The sequence below is a fragment of the Labrus mixtus genome, unplaced genomic scaffold (genome assembly GCF_963584025.1).
Source record: "Labrus mixtus unplaced genomic scaffold, fLabMix1.1 SCAFFOLD_68, whole genome shotgun sequence".
Taxonomy (NCBI): Eukaryota; Metazoa; Chordata; class Actinopteri; order Labriformes; family Labridae; genus Labrus; species Labrus mixtus.
The window spans coordinates 160,001-173,446 of record NW_026870340.1 but is presented as its reverse complement, the minus strand read 5'-3'; the positions used below and the strand labels follow the sequence as shown (position 1 = coordinate 173,446).

The 13,446-nt window shown below is 41.5% G+C and overlaps 4 non-coding genes and 3 pseudogenes across 4 annotated transcripts; all 7 read left to right on the top strand.

Moving 5' to 3' along the window:
* Nucleotides 1-6,155: 6,155 nt before the first annotated feature.
* On the top strand, nt 6,156-6,274 carry LOC132969173 (5S ribosomal RNA). Its single transcript, XR_009671465.1, has one exon. It is a non-coding gene; the product is annotated as a 5S ribosomal RNA (ribosomal RNA).
* Nucleotides 6,275-6,396: 122 nt separating this feature from the next.
* LOC132969565 (5S ribosomal RNA) lies at nt 6,397-6,515 on the top strand. The gene has a single exon (XR_009671746.1). It is a non-coding gene; the product is annotated as a 5S ribosomal RNA (ribosomal RNA).
* Nucleotides 6,516-6,637: 122 nt separating this feature from the next.
* Nucleotides 6,638-6,746, top strand: LOC132969109 (5S ribosomal RNA; annotated as a pseudogene).
* A 121-nt stretch (nt 6,747-6,867) lies between these two features.
* LOC132969145 (5S ribosomal RNA) lies at nt 6,868-6,976 on the top strand (annotated as a pseudogene).
* A 122-nt stretch (nt 6,977-7,098) lies between these two features.
* Nucleotides 7,099-7,217, top strand: LOC132969391 (5S ribosomal RNA). Its single transcript, XR_009671673.1, has one exon. It is a non-coding gene; the product is annotated as a 5S ribosomal RNA (ribosomal RNA).
* Nucleotides 7,218-7,339: 122 nt separating this feature from the next.
* Nucleotides 7,340-7,448, top strand: LOC132969101 (5S ribosomal RNA; annotated as a pseudogene).
* Nucleotides 7,449-7,569: 121 nt separating this feature from the next.
* On the top strand, nt 7,570-7,688 carry LOC132969314 (5S ribosomal RNA). Its single transcript, XR_009671601.1, has one exon. It is a non-coding gene; the product is annotated as a 5S ribosomal RNA (ribosomal RNA).
* Nucleotides 7,689-13,446: the final 5,758 nt, after the last annotated feature.

Sequence of the window (13,446 nt, the reverse complement as noted above, 5' to 3'; positions counted from 1 at the left end):
GGCCATACCACCCTGAACACGCCCCTTTTGCTGTCAGAGTTTGTGTGGTGCTGAAGGAGAGCTGACGTGTCAGTACTGAGCAGGACAGCTGGACTAATTTGTTTGTTTTTTGGATGCGCTTTGGATTTATTTAAATACCTCAGATTGTGAGTGAATGTCCCCCAGCAGTCACTGACTGTTAGGGGGATCGTTTTTCTTTTCACTTTTTTTTCCTGTTTTTTTTCCACAATTTTGTGAAGAATTTTTGTTTTTTGTGAATGTTTGCTCGTATGTCGAGAGCAAACTCACACGGACGGATCACAAAGATGACAGGACCACGGACTGGAGAGATGGAAAAAGGAAAAGAGAACGGACAACAACGTGAACAAACAAACATGGCACTGAAACAAAGGAATGGATTAAACGACAACGAGAAGAACGACGGACAAAAAGGACGGATGAAAACGGCAAATGAAACAGGGAACGGAATGGATGACGGAGAGAGAGGAAGAGAGAGGAGCGGCGGGCTGATTGCTCCGCATGCAGAGAATGGGAGAGGTGGCGAGAGAGCAGAAAAAGAGGAAGCAAAAGTGTCTTTTGAGAGAAAACTAACACTAAACATTGAAATGGTGGGAGACAAAGTTCCTCTAAATCACGTCATGAGCAACATAAAAATGATCTGTGGGGGCCTGCTGGCGTGCAGAACCCTGGGACCTGAAAAACTGGAGGTGACGGTGAGCAACATTAAAGGAAAGGAAAGGCTGCTGGATGGATTTAAAATCGGAGAGACCAGAGTCGTGGCGAGAGAACTAAATAATGATGAGCTGGTGGTGTCTTTTTTAAACCTGCCAGCGTATATCACAGATGAAGAAATAGTTTGGAAGCTGACGGGATGGGGAGTGAAACCGACATCACCAATAAAACGCAGAATGTGGCCTGGAACAATGATAGCTGACGGAACGAGGTTTGTCCGGGTCAGATTTAATGACCAGGTACAGTCACTCCCTTACTCCACAAAGTTTAACACTGTGATGGGGAACGAATACTTTAGAGTAATACATGATAGACAACAAAAAGTGTGCAGGATGTGCATCCAGCCGGGACACATCCTGAGAGAGTGTCCAGAATTTATGTGCCACAACTGTGGGGTGCAGGGACACTTTGCGCGAGAGTGCAGCGCGAACAGCACAAAATGCACAAACTGTAAAAAAAGAGAAAATGAATGTGAGTGTGAGAACGGAGAGGAAAGCAAGAACGAGGTGGAGGAGGTGTACGAGGATGAAGACGAGGCGGAGGAGGTGTACGAGGAGGAGGCGGAGGAGAAGGAGGTGATCGGAGCAAGCAGGAAGGAGATCAGAGAAGACGAGAACAGTGACGGAGAAATGGAGCAGAGCGGAGAGAGCGGAGGAGAACGGGCGTCAGAGTGCGAGCTGGAGACGCCGGAGCTGGCTGGAGAGGGAGGACAGCAGAAGCAGCGAAAAACGAGCGAGAGAGGGAAAAAAGGAGACGGAAGGGACGTGGCAGAAGACCCGGGGGTAAGCATGAGCACAGAGGGGAGGGAGATGCCTGAGAGTGGTGTTGGACAGGCGGGAGGGAGAAAAATCACGCTAAATAATACGGGTAAAAGCACCAGTCCCAATGAAACGGACAGCGAAATGGATGTGAGTGAACTGGCGAGTGCGCAAAAAAGACTAAGTCTTGGACAACGAAAAAAGTTGGTGAAAAAATTGAAATGTAAGGACAAATAATGACTGACAATAACCCCTGTAAATCCGTTTTTTTTGTTTTTATTTTTATGATAATGGCCTTTAATTTATTTTCGATAAACGTGAATGGACTAAGGAACAAAGAAAAAAGACATGCGATTCTTTCCTTGCAGAATGACGTTTTGTGCCTGCAGGAGACCAGGTGGGATGATTCCCTGGTGGAAGACATAAAAAAAGACTTTGTGGGCCATATTTTCTGCTCCAATGGCACGTCGAGGGCGAGAGGAGTGGCGGTTTTAGTCAAAACGGGTCGGGTAACAGGGGTAAATTTGGTTTATGGAGACAAAGAAGGAAGAATAATAGTAATAGACTGTGTGTATGAAACGAAAAATATAAGAATCATAAATATATATGCACCGAATGGAGAAAAAGAAAGGAAAACATTCTTCATTGCAATAAGCAAATGGTGGGAAAGGAATTGTATAATAATCGGTGACTTTAATGTGGCGATGACACCCACCGATGTGTCAAAAAATAATGTGTTTAAGGGGGATGTGAGCAGGGGGACACTTAAAGATATAATGATAACGAAACAATGCATTGATATTTGGAGATTGCTACATCCATGGGAGAGGGTGTTCTCCAGGAGACAAATTGTACTGAATAGATTAAAACAATCTAGAATAGATTATGCTTTGGTGACATGCGAGGTAGTGAGGTGGATTAAAGAAGTTGAATATAAAACTAATATGTGGAGCGATCACGCTGGAATAGAAATCACGTTTAGAAAAGAAACGAATGTACGTAAAGGAGGGATATGGTGCTTTAATGCAAGCTTGCTGGATGATGGAATGTTTGTGAAAAGTATGGAAAGATTGTTGAATGATGTGGGATATGAGTGGAATGAGAGTGAAGATATGAATGTGTGGTGGGATAGTGTAAAAGTCAGAATTAAAAAAAAGTGTATCAATTATAGTAAAGAGAAAAAGTGGAGAGAAAATAGAAAGGAAGAGAATTTGAGAAAACAACTAAGTGAGGAAATAGCATCGCTTGACAGTGTAGATAATGTAGATGTCGAAAAATACATACATTTAAAAGAACAGTTGGGAGTGATTGAACTTAAAAAGAGTAGGGGTGCAGCCATTAGGAGTAAAATACAATATATGTATGAGGGGGAGAGGAGTACAGCCTTTTTTTTAGGTCTGGAAAAACAAAAACAAAAAAGAACAGAAATAAACGAATTATTAAATGAAGCAGGTAAAAGTGTGACAGATAAAAAGGGAATTTTAGAAATAGTAAAGGGCTATTATGAAAGCCTGTTTTCGAGACAGGAGTGTGATAGCGTGAGTGTGAACAGAGCTTTGGGTGCCTTAAAGAAAAAACTAAGCGAGGATGATAAAATGTGGTGTGATTGTGAGTTTACAGAGGGAGAAATCAGAAGTGCTTTAGAGGGGTTAAACAAAAACAAAAGTCCTGGGAGCGATGGCCTAACTGCGGAATTCTACCAAGCTTTCAAAGAGCAGCTGGTGCCCTTGGTGAACAAATTGAGTAAATATATGGAAAAAGTGAAACATATACCAAAAAGTTTAGGGGAAGGGGTGGTTACTATTTTTTACAAAAACAAGGGGGACAATAAAAATCTGGACAACTACAGACCAATCAGCCTACTCAACACAGACTACAAAATCATAGCGAAAACAATAGCCAATAGAATCAGGGAGGTAATAGGAACAATCATAGAACAAACACAATCATACAGTATACCAAACAGAGACATAGCAGACTCAATCATTTCAATAAAACAGACGGTCAGGGATATGGAAGGGGAGGGGGGAATATGGCTAGGGATTGATTTAAATAAAGCTTTTGACAGAGTAGATCACGGGTTCATGGGGAAGGTGTTAGAGAAGTTTGGATTCGGGGAGAGAATGAGAGAATGGATAAATATGTTGTATACAGGAGCGGAAAGCAAGATAAAATGTAACGGGGAACTAACTGATTCTTTTAAAATATCAAGGTCAGTGAGACAAGGATGTCCGATGTCAGCGCTGTTGTACAGCTTGGTAGCAGAGCCGCTGGCAGCACTGATATCGGAAGACGTAAACATAAAAGGTATAGGTAAGGAAAACGTAAAAATAATACAGTATGCAGATGACGTGAATATAATGGTAAAAGGAGAGGAGGATATAGAATTGATATTAAAACATGTACAAACTTATGAAAGAGCATCTGGGGCAAAAGTAAATGAAAATAAGTCAGAAATTATGTTACTAGGTAAGGAATCCAATCTAGTTAATAAGTGGGGATTTAAAACGGTGTGTGAGAGAAGAAAAGTGTTGGGAGTGAATATGGGGAAAAATGAGAATGAATGTGATGATGTAACATGGAAAGAGGTGGTGGGTAAAATTAAAAAAACATTGAATTTGTGGAAAGCGAGGGGTCTATTGTTGAGAGGAAGGGTAGCCGTAACAAATGCTCTCGTGTTGTCCAAAGTGAATCATGCGCTGAGTACTTGTACGCTTCCGGACTGGGCCTTTAAGGAGATTTCAAAGACCATTAGGGACTTTATTTGGAAAAACAAAGCAGCGAGTATAGCTCACAAAACAATAATAGGGGCTAAAGATCAGGGGGGGCTAGCTTTGATTGATTTACTTACAAAAAAAGTAGCACTAAGAGTCAAATTGATAGGCAAATTTATGGACCAGAACCGGAACGTAGTTTGGAAAAACCACTTCAAACAATATCTGTGCAGTTTTGGACTCTACAACGAGGACAACCTGTACCAGATCAATAACCCGGATTCATTTAAACACTTGCCACGGTTTTTCCAGGAAGTACTCAGTGCGTGGTATCAGGTTTCATCCTGGACTGTACCAGAGTGCGGAACGAGAGGGTCAGTGCTACGACTGCCCTTCCTCTCGAGCCCGTATTTTAAAAATGGGGAGAGGGTAATTAAGTGTGAAGCTATGTCGAAAGCGGGATATATTAGAATAAGGGATTTACTGAACTGTGGGGGGGATTTTGATTTACAAATGGTGGTGAGGGGTTTAAAAAATAAAGGGTGTGTGTGCAGAAAGGATGTGATTGAGAGAGTGTTTGCAAATGTAAAATTGTCTTTGTCGAGCGAATGGGAAAAATTAATCAAAGAGAAGGAGGGAGTGATGCAGGACGATGTGGGGGGGATCTCCCTGTGCCTAGGGGAGAAGAAACACAACATTACAGATGTCACTACAAAAATTTGGTATAGGTGCGCAATCACACATAGAATACAGAAACCCACATCCGAAGTAAAATGGACAGACACATACCCGGACATAACAAGCAACATGATATGGAAGAACATTAACATTCCGCATACACCACATGCAATATTTGACCTAGATTTCAAACTGAGGCACAGGAGGATCTTCACCTGCATCGTCCTGCATCAGATCCATAAGGAGAGGTATGAAAGAAAGTGTTGTGTATGTGAAAGTACGGATGAGGATTTAATACATTTGTTTGTTACGTGTGGGGAATTGGTTTATTTTTGGGGAAAAATAAGAGAAATGTTGGGGAAATGCAGTAAGAATGAGTGTTGGAATGAAAGGGGGTGGGAATTGTCGGTGTTGTTGGGGGTGGGAACAAAACAAAAAAATCACAATGTAATGAATATAATTTTGGCTTTTGCAAGAAAAGCGGTATTTAACAGAAGGAATTATGCACTGTATGAAAGTAAGAAAATGAATGTGTGGAGAATGTTTGTGAATGAATGGAAAGCACATCTTAAATTGTTGTACATAGCGAATGAGAGTGAGTTTGTGAGAATGTTTGTGGAAGGTGCGAATGTGTGTAGAGTAAATGAGGAGGGAATTATGTGGGATGTCTAAATTATTTTGTTTTTGTTTTTTTGGTACGAGGGCTTCTTTTTTGGTCATGGGGAAAATGGGTGATTTGATTTGGTGGGTTTTTTTTCTCAGTGGTTTTTTGAGAATACTGTGGGGTTTTTGTATGTTTTTGTGGTTTGTTTTCAGAGGGGTGTTTGCTTTGGGGGAGGGACTCAGAAGAGTTGTCATGAGTTGGGGGTATCAGGGGTGGTTTGAGTTTTTTTTCCTGATGCTATGTTTTTATTGTTTTTAGGGTGCCGTTTGCGTCAGAGGGGAGGTTTAATTTAGAGGGTGTATGTATTGTAATAGCATTTGTTGTAAATGATGTGAAAGAATTATAAATGTTTTTGTAATTTTGATAATAAAAGATAAAAAAAAAAAAAAAAACACGCCCGATCTCGTCCGATCTCGGAAGCTAAGCAGGGTAGGGCCTGGTTAGTACTTGGATGGGAGACCGCCTGGGAATACCAGGTGCTGTAAGCTTTTTCATTTTTTTTGATCATGTGTTTTTTTTATCATATAGAGACATATTCACATGTCCAAAAATTCAGCCAGAATCAAGGGCATGACTTCTTTAAAAGGCCCCTCTCTGCACACAATAATGGCTTACGGCCATACCACCCTGAACACGCCTGATCTCGTCCGATCTCGGAAGCTAAGCAGGGTAGGGCCTGGTTAGTACTTGGATGGGAGACCGCCTGGGAATACCAGGTGCTGTAAGTTTTTTCATTTTTTTGATCATATGTTTTTTTTTTATCATATAGAGACATATTCACATGTCCAAAGATTCAGCCAGAATCAAGGGCATGACATCTTTAAAAGGCCCCTTTCTGCATACAATAATGGCTTACGGCCATACCACCCTGAACACGCCCGATCTCGTCTGATCTCGGAAGCTAAGCAGGGTCGGGCCTGGTTAGTACTTGGATGGGAGACCGCCTGGGAATACCAGGTGCTGTAAGCGTTTTCATTTTTTTTGATCATATGTTTTTTTTTATCATATAGAGACATATTCACATGTCCAAAAATTCAGCCAGAATCAAGGGCATGACATCTTTAAAAGGCCCCTGTCTGCACACAATAATGGCTTACGGCCATACCACCCTGAACACGCCCCATCTCGGAAGCTAAGCAAGGTCAGGCCTGGTTAGTACTTGGATGGGAGACCGCCTGGCAATACCAGGTGCTGTAAGCTCTTTCATTTTTTTTGATCATATTTTTTTTTTATCATAGAGAGACATATTCACATGTCCACAAATTCAGCCAGAATCAAGGGCATGACATCTTTAAAAGGCCCCTGTCTGCACACAATAATGGCTTACGGCCATACAACCCTGAACTCATCCAATCTTGGAAGCTAAGCAGGGTCGGGCCTGGTTACTAGTTGGATGGTAGACTGCCTGGGAATACCAGGTGCTGTAAGCTTTTTCATTTTTTTGATCATACGTTTTTTTTTTATCATATAGAGACATATTCACATGTCCAAAAATTCAGCCAGAATCAAGGGCATGACATCTTTAAAAGGCCCCTTTCTGCACACAATAACAGCTTATGGCCATACCATCCTGAACACGCCCGTTCTTGTCCGATCTCGGAAGCTAAGCAGGGTCGGGCCTGGTTAGTACTTGGATGGGAGACCGCCTGGGAATACCAGGTGCTATAAGCTTTTTCATTTTTTTGATCATATGTTTTTTTTTTATCATAGAGAGACATATTCACATGTCCAAAAATTCAGCCAGAATCAAGGGCATGAGATCTTTAAAAGGCCCCTTTCTGCACACAATAATGGCTTAAGGACATACCACCCTGAACTTGTCCGATCTCGGAAGCAAAGCAGGGTCGGGCCTGGTTAGTACTTGGATGGGAGACCACCTGGGAATACCAGGTGCTGTAAGCGTTTTCATTTTTTTGATCATATGTTTTTTTTTATCATATAGAGACATATTCACATGTCCAAAAATTCAGCCAGAATCAAGGGCATGACATCTTTAAAAGGCCCCTGTCTGCACATAATAATGGCTTATGGCCATACCACCCTGAACTCGCCTGATCTTGTCCGATCTCGGAAGCTAAGCAGGGTAGGGCCTGGTTAGTACTTGGATGGGAGACCGCCTGGGAATACCAGGTGCTGTAAGCTTTTTCATTTTTTTGATCATATGTTTTTTTTTTATCATATAGAGACATATTCACATGTCCAAAAATTCAGCCAGAATCAAGGGCATGACATCTTTAAAAGGCCCCTTTCTGCACACAATAACAGCTTACGGCCATACCACCCTGAACACGCCCCTTTTGCTGTCAGAGTTTGTGTGGTGCTGAAGGAGAGCTGACGTGTCAGTACTGAGCAGGACAGCTGGACTAATTTGTTTGTTTTTTGGATGCGCTTTGGATTTATTTAAATACCTCAGATTGTGAGTGAATGTCCCCCAGCAGTCACTGACTGTTAGGGGGATCGTTTTTCTTTTCACCTTTTTTTCCTGTTTTTTTTCCACAATTTTGTGAAGAATTTTTGTTTTTTGTGAATGTTTGCTCGTATGTCGCGAGCAAACTCACACGGACGGATCACAAAGATGACAGGACCACGGACTGGAGAGATGGAAAAAGGAAAAGAGAACGGACAACAACGTGAACAAACAAACATGGCACTGAAACAAAGGAATGGATTAAACGACAACGAGAAGAACGACGGACAAAAAGGACGGATGAAAACGGCAAATGAAACAGGGAACGGAATGGATGACGGAGAGAGAGGAAGAGAGAGGAGCGGCGGGCTGATTGCTCCGCATGCAGAGAATGGGAGAGGTGGCGAGAGAGCAGAAAAAGAGGAAGCAAATGTGTCTTTTGAGAGAAAACTAACACTAAACATTGAAATGGTGGGAGACAAAGTTCCTCTAAATCACGTCATGAGCAACATAAAAATGATCTGTGGGGGCCTGCTGGCGTGCAGAACCCTGGGACCTGAAAAACTGGAGGTGACGGTGAGCAACATTAAAGGAAAGGAAAGGCTGCTGGATGGATTTAAAATCGGAGAGACCAGAGTCGTGGCGAGAGAACTAAATAATGATGAGCTGGTGGTGTCTTTTTTAAACCTGCCAGCGTATATCACAGATGAAGAAATAGTTTGGAAGCTGACGGGATGGGGAGTGAAACCGACATCACCAATAAAACGCAGAATGTGGCCTGGAACAATGATAGCTGACGGAACGAGGTTTGTCCGGGTCAGATTTAATGACCAGGTACAGTCACTCCCTTACTCCACAAAGTTTAACACTGTGATGGGGAACGAATACTTTAGAGTAATACATGATAGACAACAAAAAGTGTGCAGGATGTGCATCCAGCCGGGACATATCCTGAGAGAGTGTCCAGAATTTATGTGCCACAACTGTGGGGTGCAGGGACACTTTGCGCGAGAGTGCAGCGCGAACAGCACAAAATGCACAAACTGTAAAAAAAGAGAAAATGAATGTGAGTGTGAGAACGGAGAGGAAAGCAAGAACGAGGTGGAGGAGGTGTACGAGGATGAAGACGAGGCGGAGGAGAAGGAGGTGATCGGAGCAAGCAGGAAGGAGATCAGAGAAGACGGAGAAATGGAGCAGAGCGGAGAGAGCGGAGGAGAACGGGCGTCAGAGTGCGAGCTGGAGACGCCGGAGCTGGCTGGAGAGGGAGGACAGCAGAAGCAGCGAAAAACGAGCGAGAGAGGGAAAAAAGGAGACGGAAGGGACGTGGCAGAAGACCCGGGGGTAAGCATGAGCACAGAGGGGAGGGAGATGCCTGAGAGTGGTGTTGGACAGGCGGGAGGGAGAAAAATCACGCTAAATAATACGGGTAAAAGCACCAGTCCCAATGAAACGGACAGCGAAATGGATGTGGGTGAACTGGCGAGTGCGCAAAAAAGACTAAGTCTTGGACAACGAAAAAAGTTGGTGAAAAAATTGAAATGTAAGGACAAATAATGACTGACAATAACCCCTGTAAATCCGTTTTTTTTGTTTTTATTTTTATGATAATGGCCTTTAATTTATTTTCGATAAACGTGAATGGACTAAGGAACAAAGAAAAAAGACATGCGATTCTCTCCTTGCAGAATGACGTTTTGTGCCTGCAGGAGACCAGGTGGGATGATTCCCTGGTGGAAGACATAAAAAAAGACTTTGTGGGCCATATTTTCTGCTCCAATGGCACGTCGAGGGCGAGAGGAGTGGCGGTTTTAGTCAAAACGGGTCGGGTAACAGGGGTAAATTTGGTTTATGGAGACAAAGAAGGAAGAATAATAGTAATAGACTGTGTGTATGAAACGAAAAATATAAGAATCATAAATATATATGCACCGAATGGAGAAAAAGAAAGGAAAACATTCTTCATTGCAATAAGCAAATGGTGGGAAAGGAATTGTATAATAATCGGTGACTTTAATGTGGCGATGACACCCACCGATGTGTCAAAAAATAATGTGTTTAAAGGGGATGTGAGCAGGGGGACACTTAAAGATATAATGATAACGAAACAATGCATTGATATTTGGAGATTGCTACATCCATGGGAGAGGGTGTTCTCCAGGAGACAAATTGTACTGAATAGATTAAAACAATCTAGAATAGATTATGCTTTGGTGACATGCGAGGTAGTGAGGTGGATTAAAGAAGTTGAATATAAAACTAATATGTGGAGCGATCACGCTGGAATAGAAATCACGTTTAGAAAAGAAACGAATGTACGTAAAGGAGGGATATGGTGCTTTAATGCAAGCTTGCTGGATGATGGAATGTTTGTGAAAAGTATGGAAAGATTGTTGAATGATGTGGGATATGAGTGGAATGAGAGTGAAGATATGAATGTGTGGTGGGATAGTGTAAAAGTCAGAATTAAAAAAAAGTGTATCAATTATAGTAAAGAGAAAAAGTGGAGAGAAAATAGAAAGGAAGACAATTTGAGAAAACAACTAAGTGAGGAAATAGCATCGCTTGACAGTGTAGATAATGTAGATGTCGAAAAATACATACATTTAAAAGAACAGTTGGGAGTGATTGAACTTAAAAAGAGTAGGGGTGCAGCCATTAGGAGTAAAATACAATATATGTATGAGGGAGAGAGGAGTACAGCCTTTTTTTTAGGTCTGGAAAAACAAAAACAAAAAAGAACAGAAATAAACGAATTATTAAATGAAGCAGGTAAAAGTGTGACAGATAAAAAGGGAATTTTAGAAATAGTAAAGGGCTATTATGAATGCCTGTTTTCGAGACAGGAGTGTGATAGCGTGAGTGTGAACAGAGCTTTGGGTGCCTTAAAGAAAAAACTAAGCGAGGATGATAAAATGTGGTGTGATTGTGAGTTTACAGAGGGAGAAATCAGAAGTGCTTTAGAGGGGTTAAACAAAAACAAAAGTCCTGGGAGCGATGGCCTAACTGCGGAATTCTACCAAGCTTTCAAAGAGCAGCTGGTGCCCTTGGTGAACAAATTGAGTAAATATATGGAAAAAGTGAAACATATACCAAAAAGTTTAGGGGAAGGGGTGGTTACTATTTTTTACAAAAACAAGGGGGACAATAAAAATCTGGACAACTACAGACCAATCAGCCTACTCAACACAGACTACAAAATCATAGCGAAAACAATAGCCAATAGAATCAGGGAGGTAATAGGAACAATCATAGAACAAACACAATCATACAGTATACCAAACAGAGACATAGCAGACTCAATCATTTCAATAAAACAGACGGTCAGGGATATGGAAGGGGAGGGGGGAATATGGCTAGGGATTGATTTAAATAAAGCTTTTGACAGAGTAGATCACGGGTTCATGGGGAAGGTGTTAGAGAAGTTTGGATTCGGGGAGAGAATGAGAGAATGGATAAATATGTTGTATACAGGAGCGGAAAGCAAGATAAAATGTAACGGGGAACTAACTGATTCTTTTAAAATATCAAGGTCAGTGAGACAAGGATGTCCGATGTCAGCGCTGTTGTACAGCTTGGTAGCAGAGCCGCTGGCAGCACTGATATCGGAAGACGTAAACATAAAAGGTATAGGTAAGGAAAACGTAAAAATAATACAGTATGCAGATGACGTGAATATAATGGTAAAAGGAGAGGAGGATATAGAATTGATATTAAAACATGTACAAACTTATGAAAGAGCATCTGGGGCAAAAGTAAATGAAAATAAGTCAGAAATTATGTTACTAGGTAAGGAATCCAATCTAGTTAATAAGTGGGGATTTAAAACGGTGTGTGAGAGAAGAAAAGTGTTGGGAGTGAATATGGGGAAAAATGAGAATGAATGTGATGATGTAACATGGAAAGAGGTGGTGGGTAAAATTAAAAAAACATTGAATTTGTGGAAAGCGAGGGGTCTATTGTTGAGAGGAAGGGTAGCCGTAACAAATGCTCTCGTGTTGTCCAAAGTGAATCATGCGCTGAGTACTTGTACGCTTCCGGACTGGGCCTTTAAGGAGATTTCAAAGACCATTAGGGACTTTATTTGGAAAAACAAAGCAGTGAGTATAGCTCACAAAACAATAATAGGGGCTAAAGATCAGGGGGGGCTAGCTTTGATTGATTTACTTACAAAAAAAGTAGCACTAAGAGTCAAATTGATAGGCAAATTTATGGACCAGAACCGGAACGTAGTTTGGAAAAACCACTTCAAACAATATCTGTGCAGTTTTGGACTCTACAACGAGGACAACCTGTACCAGATCAATAACCCGGATTCATTTAAACACTTGCCACGGTTTTTCCAGGAAGTACTCAGTGCGTGGTATCAGGTTTCATCCTGGACTGTACCAGAGTGCGGAACGAGAGGGTCAGTGCTACGACTGCCCTTCCTCTCGAGCCCGTATTTTAAAAATGGGGAGAGGGTAATTAAGTGTGAAGCTATGTCGAAAGCGGGATATATTAGAATAAGGGATTTACTGAACTGTAGGGGGGATTTTGATTTACAAATGGTGGTGAGGGGTTTAAAAAATAAAGGGTGTGTGTGCAGAAAGGATGTGATTGAGAGAGTGTTTGCAAATGTAAAATTGTCTTTGTCGAGCGAATGGGAAAAATTAATCAAAGAGAAGGAGGGAGTGATGCAGGACGATGTGGGGGGGATCTCCCTGTGCCTAGGGGAGAAGAAACACAACATTACAGATGTCACTACAAAAATTTGGTATAGGTGCGCAATCACACATAGAATACAGAAACCCACATCCGAAGTAAAATGGACAGACACATACCCGGACATAACAAGCAACATGATATGGAAGAACATTAACATTCCGCATACACCACATGCAATATTTGACCTAGATTTCAAACTGAGGCACAGGAGGATCTTCACCTGCATCGTCCTGCATCAGATCCATAAGGAGAGGTATGAAAGAAAGTGTTGTGTATGTGAAAGTACGGATGAGGATTTAATACATTTGTTTGTTACGTGTGGGGAATTGGTTTATTTTTGGGGAAAAATAAGAGAAATGTTGGGGAAATGCAGTAAGAATGAGTGTTGGAATGAAAGGGGGTGGGAATTGTCGGTGTTGTTGGGGGTGGGAACAAAACAAAAAAATCACAATGTAATGAATATAATTTTGGCTTTTGCAAGAAAAGCGGTTTTTAACAGAAGGAATTATGCACTGTATGAAAGTAAGAAAATGAATGTGTGGAGAATGTTTGTGAATGAATGGAAAGCACATCTTAAATTGTTGTACATAGCGAATGAGAGTGAGTTTGTGAGAATGTTTGTGGAAGGTGCGAATGTGTGTAGAGTAAATGAGGAGGGAATTATGTGGGATGTCTAAATTATTTTGTTTTTGTTTTTTTGGTACGAGGGCTTCTTTTTTGGTCATGGGGAAAATGGGTGATTTGATTTGGTGGTTTTTTTTTCTCAGTGGTTTTTTGAGAATACTGTGG